Source organism: Staurois parvus, unplaced genomic scaffold (genome assembly GCF_062004578.1).
Source record: "Staurois parvus isolate SC_StPar_1 unplaced genomic scaffold, SC_StPar_1.0 ptg000344l, whole genome shotgun sequence".
Classification (NCBI taxonomy): domain Eukaryota; kingdom Metazoa; phylum Chordata; class Amphibia; order Anura; family Ranidae; genus Staurois; species Staurois parvus.
In genome coordinates this window covers 313059-319092 of record NW_028318140.1, presented here as the reverse complement: position 1 = coordinate 319092, position 6034 = coordinate 313059, and positions in this window count along the sequence as shown.

Genomic DNA, 6034 nt, shown 5'->3' with positions numbered 1-6034 from the left:
AATTTAAGCTTATCAAGAATCACTTTTTAAAGTTATACAACAGTTGCATAAATCCCATCAGAAACCAGCTGAGGAGATTGAGTCTGGCACATACGCCCAAAAACACTTCATCAGATTGCACGTGTAGCCAGCAAAGTGCCGCCGATCTGCGTGCATTTGTCAAAATGATTGTAAATACAGCGGTTATTACAGCCCCTGTTCTCAAAAAACAGACCTACCATCTTTATAAACACTGTTCAGATGAAGTAGAGACAGGGTGGATTTGATTTAAATCACTAGTGAAAAGGCTTGATTTTAAATCATAATTTTTAAAGAGCAATTGTCATCTTTGTCCCGCAGTGTTACGGTTGGTAATGCGGCAGTGACACAACAAGGTGGGGGATGTGGCGGCAGCAGGTGAGTGGATGCCCACTAACAGGCGCTGCCATGATGAATCTAAAATGACAGGTGCTCTTTAAATGTAAGGCATTCGACTCATTCTTGCTGGTAGTTAGAATCTTTAATATTTGCAAACCAAATGAAGGTTTCCTTTTTAGAATAATAAGCTGTCAGGTTAGTAAAAAGGTGCCCCCCTGTGCGCCTTCATCCAGAGTGGGGGACCTTCTTATTCGAAGGTGTGTTACTGACCCGATCACCAGGTGAGAAAACAGCGGGGGGGGGAAAGCCTAAAAGAAAACCAATGCAGCTTTCACATCTGATTGATAAGCTGCAATACTGAGTTTTGGGTATAATACCACTTTTTTTTTTTTTTTTTTTTTAGACAGAGCTTTCTTTTGGTGGTATTTAACCACTTACCCTCCAGAGGAGTTACCCCCCCCCCCCCCCCTCCTGACCAGGCCATTTTTTGCGATACAGCAAAGCCTAGATCCTCCTCATCTCAGGTCCCTCGCAGGCTCTCCTGGTTCCTCCTTTCAGTTGCCCCCATAGCAAGCAGCTTGCTATGGGGGCACCTGCTGCTCCATGTGTTCATTCACACACGGAGCCCTGGCTTGGCCCCACTCCCTCTCCTCATTGGCTGAGTGGCTGTGATTGACAGCAGTGGCAGCCAATGGATCCTGCTTGCTGTCTCTGCCAATGAGGAGGCAGAGACTGAGGCTGTTGTGCACATCGCTGGATCTCGAGCTGAGGTAAGTATTGAGAGGGCTACTGCACACAGGTTTTATTTTTTACCTTCATGCATAAAATGCATGAAGGTTAAAAAAAACCTTCAGCCTTTACAACCACTTGCCCTCCAGAGGATTTAACCCCCTGGAGATTCACACAAGCATGTTACTTCCACTAGTTCCTTTAGATAGCAATCTTCCCAGATGGAGGTGTAAATCGCATTCTAACACAAGAAATACAGCTATTACACAATAAGACCTTTAATAAAAAAATACACATTCAAAATATATCCACTTAGTCAAAACTAAATGTTTGATATATAAAATGGCTGTTCCATTTTTCCTTTCACACCCAGTAAAGACAACCCTCAGTACACACACATTTGCTATGTTGATGATGCTCTGGTCAAAAAGGTCCTGCTGTCTGTCCTCCATAAAGGGGTATACCTCCTTCCCCGTTTTACAGTCGAGACGGCGTACACAGACGGGACAGCAGTGCAGAGTTCATACTCTTCCAGTCCCCTAGAAGGATCGGCCTCAAGCAGAAACCTACCTAGGTGAGGGATCAGCTGTGAGTGATGCAACCTCTAGGGGGTGCTGAAACAATATAGAAGCACCGTAAGACTTTCACATCAAAGCAAAAAAGCATACCATTTTGGGAACACAGTGCTCTGTAAATTATGGTACTATCAGGGTTCTTGGAAAGGGTACTTTTCCACTACATCGACTTTACAGAAATAAGCACAGCACAAGGGAAAATTATAGTAAGCAAAATGTTAGCTTACCATTGCTGGCAGAGATGAATTCTCAGGTTGTGCTGTCCTGTTCTGTGTCTAAGCGATGTCAGTAGAGTTTCACTTTCCGGTCCGAAGGACCACTTTGACGGGGAAACCCAAAACTCATGGGTTTCAGTAACATTTTGACTGCTGAAGCCAGAATGAATGGTAGATGTTTATTATATAAACATGTAGCTAGAACTACATACAGTGAGAACAAAATAATACATAGTGTGGATTCAAAGTAATGCTCTAAACTGCCTTGGAAAGCTAATACAATTTATATGTTCTAAGATGGGTGGGAATCTAGCTATCTGGCTGCTTTGAAGTTACATTCTGGATTCTGGTGGAGATTCACACAAGCATGTTACTTCCACTAGTTCCTTTAGATAGCAATCTTCCCAGATGGAGGTGTAAATCGCATTCTAACACAAGAAATACAGCTATTACACAATAAGACCTTTAATAAAAAAATACACATTCAAAATATATCCACTTAGTCAAAACTAAATGTTTGATATATAAAATGGCTGTTCCATTTTCCCTCTCGCACCCAGTAAAGACAACCCTCAGTACACACACATTTGCTGTGTTGATGATGCTCTGGTCAAAAAGGTCCTGCTGTCTGTCCTCCATAAAGGGGTATACCTCCTTCCCCGTTTTACAGTCGAGACAGCGCACACAGACGGGACAGCAGTGCAGAGTTCATACTCTTCCAGTCCCCTAGAAGGATCGGCCTCAAGCAGAAACCTACCTAGGTGAGGGATCAGCTGTGAGTGATGCAACCTCTAGGGGGTGCTGAAACAATATAGAAGCACCGTAAGACTTTCACATCAAAGCAAAAAAGCATACCATTTTGGGAACACAGTCCTCTGTAAATTATGGTACTATCAGGGTTCTTGGAAAGGGTACTTTTTCACTACATCGACTTTACAGAAATAAGCACAGCACAAGGGAAAATTATAGTAAGCAAAATGTTAGCTTACCATTGCTGGCAGAGATGAATTCTCAGGTTGTGCTGTCCTGTTCTGTGTCTAAGCGATGTCCGTAGAGTTTCACTTTCCGGTCCGAACGACCACTTTGACGGGGAAACCCAAAACTCATGGGTTTCAGTAACATTTTGACTGCTGAAGCCAGAATGAAAGGTAGATGTTTATTATACAAGCATGTAGCTAGAACTACATACAGTGAGAACAAAATAATACATAGTGTGGATTCAAAGTAATGTTCTAAACTGCCTTGGAAAGCTAATAAAATGTATATGTTCTAAGATGGGTGAGAATCTAGCTATCTGGCTGCTTTGAAGTTACATTTTGGTTTCTGGTGGAGATTCACACAAGCATGTTACTTCTTCTAGTTCCTTTAGATAGCAGTCTTCCCAGCTGGAGGTGTAAAGCGCATTCTAACACAAGAAATACAGCTGTTACACACTAAGACTTCTAATAACAAAATATACATTCAAAATATATCCACTTAGTCAAAACTAAATGTTTGATATATAAAATGGCTGTTCCATTTTTCCTTTCACGCCCAGTAAAGACAACCCTCAGTACACACACATTTGCTGTGTTGATGATGCTCTGGTCAAAAAGGTCCTGCTGTCTGTCCTCCATAAAGGGGTATACCTCCTTCCCCGTTTTACAGTCGAGACAGCGCACACAGACGGGACAGCAGTGCAGAGTTCATACTCTTCCAGTCCCCTAGAAGGATCGGCCTCAAGCAGAAACCTACCTAGGTGAAGGATCAGCTGTGAGTGATGCAACCTCTAGGGGTTGCTGAAACAATATAGAAGCACCGTAAGACTTTCACATCAAAGCAAAAAAGCATACCATTTTGGGAACACAGTGCTCTGTAAATTATGGTACTATCAGGGTTCTTGGAAAGGGTACTTTTCCACTACATCGACTTTACAGAAATAAGCACAGCACAAGGGAAAATTATAGTAAGCAAAATGTTAGCTTACCATTGCTGGCAGAGATGAATTCTCAGGTTGTGCTGTCCTGTTCTGTGTCTAAGCGATGTCAGTAGAGTTTCACTTTCCGGTCCGAAGGACCACTTTGACGGGGAAACCCAAAACTCATGGGTTTCAGTAACATTTTGACTGCTGAAGCCAGAATGAATGGTAGATGTTTATTATATAAACATGTAGCTAGAACTACATACAGTGAGAACAAAATAATACATAGTGTGGATTCAAAGTAATGCTCTAAACTGCCTTGGAAAGCTAATACAATTTATATGTTCTAAGATGGGTGGGAATCTAGCTATCTGGCTGCTTTGAAGTTACATTCTGGATTCTGGTGGAGATTCACACAAGCATGTTACTTCCACTAGTTCCTTTAGATAGCAATCTTCCCAGATGGAGGTGTAAATCGCATTCTAACACAAGAAATACAGCTATTACACAATAAGACCTTTAATAAAAAAATACACATTCAAAATATATCCACTTAGTCAAAACTAAATGTTTGATATATAAAATGGCTGTTCCATTTTCCCTCTCGCACCCAGTAAAGACAACCCTCAGTACACACACATTTGCTGTGTTGATGATGCTCTGGTCAAAAAGGTCCTGCTGTCTGTCCTCCATAAAGGGGTATACCTCCTTCCCCGTTTTACAGTCGAGACAGCGCACACAGACGGGACAGCAGTGCAGAGTTCATACTCTTCCAGTCCCCTAGAAGGATCGGCCTCAAGCAGAAACCTACCTAGGTGAGGGATCAGCTGTGAGTGATGCAACCTCTAGGGGGTGCTGAAACAATATAGAAGCACCGTAAGACTTTCACATCAAAGCAAAAAAGCATACCATTTTGGGAACACAGTCCTCTGTAAATTATGGTATTATCAGGGTTCTTGGAAAGGGTACTTTTTCACTACATCGACTTTACAGAAATAAGCACAGCACAAGGGAAAATTATAGTAAGAAAAATGTTAGCTTACCATTGCTGGCAGAGATGAATTCTCAGGTTGTGCTGTCCTGTTCTGTGTCTAAGCGATGTCCGTAGAGTTTCACTTTCCGGTCCGAACGACCACTTTGACGGGGAAACCCAAAACTCATGGGTTTCAGTAACATTTTGACTGCTGAAGCCAGAATGAAAGGTAGATGTTTATTATACAAGCATGTAGCTAGAACTACATACAGTGAGAACAAAATAATACATAGTGTGGATTCAAAGTAATGTTCTAAACTGCCTTGGAAAGCTAATAAAATGTATATGTTCTAAGATGGGTGAGAATCTAGCTATCTGGCTGCTTTGAAGTTACATTTTGGTTTCTGGTGGAGATTCACACAAGCATGTTACTTCTTCTAGTTCCTTTAGATAGCAGTCTTCCCAGCTGGAGGTGTAAAGCGCATTCTAACACAAGAAATACAGCTGTTACACACTAAGACTTCTAATAACAAAATATACATTCAAAATATATCCACTTAGTCAAAACTAAATGTTTGATATATAAAATGGCTGTTCCATTTTTCCTTTCACACCCAGTAAAGACAACCCTCAGTACACACACATTTGCTGTGTTGATGATGCTCTGGTCAAAAAGGTCCTGCTGTCTGTCCTCCATAAAGGGGTATACCTCCTTCCCCGTTTTACAGTCGAGACAGCGCACACAGACGGGACAGCAGTGCAGAGTTCATACTCTTCCAGTCCCCTAGAAGGATCGGCCTCAAGCAGAAACCTACCTAGGTGAGGGATCAGCTGTGAGTGATGCAACCTCTAGGGGGTGCTGAAAAAATATAGAAGCACCGTAAGACTTTCACATCAAAGCAAAAAAGCATACCATTTTGGGAACACAGTGCTCTGTAAATTATGGTACTATCAGGGTTCTTGGAAAGGGTACTTTTCCACTACATCGACTTTACAGAAATAAGCACAGCACAAGGGAAAATTATAGTAAGCAAAATGTTAGCTTACCATTGCTGGCAGAGATGAATTCTCAGGTTGTGCTGTCCTGTTCTGTGTCTAAGCGATGTCAGTAGAGTTTCACTTTCCGGTCCGAAGGACCACTTTGACGGGGAAACCCAAAACTCATGGGTTTCAGTAACATTTTGACTGCTGAAGCCAGAATGAATGGTAGATGTTTATTATATAAACATGTAGCTAGAACTACATACAGTGAGAACAAAATAATACATAGTGTAGATTCAAAGTA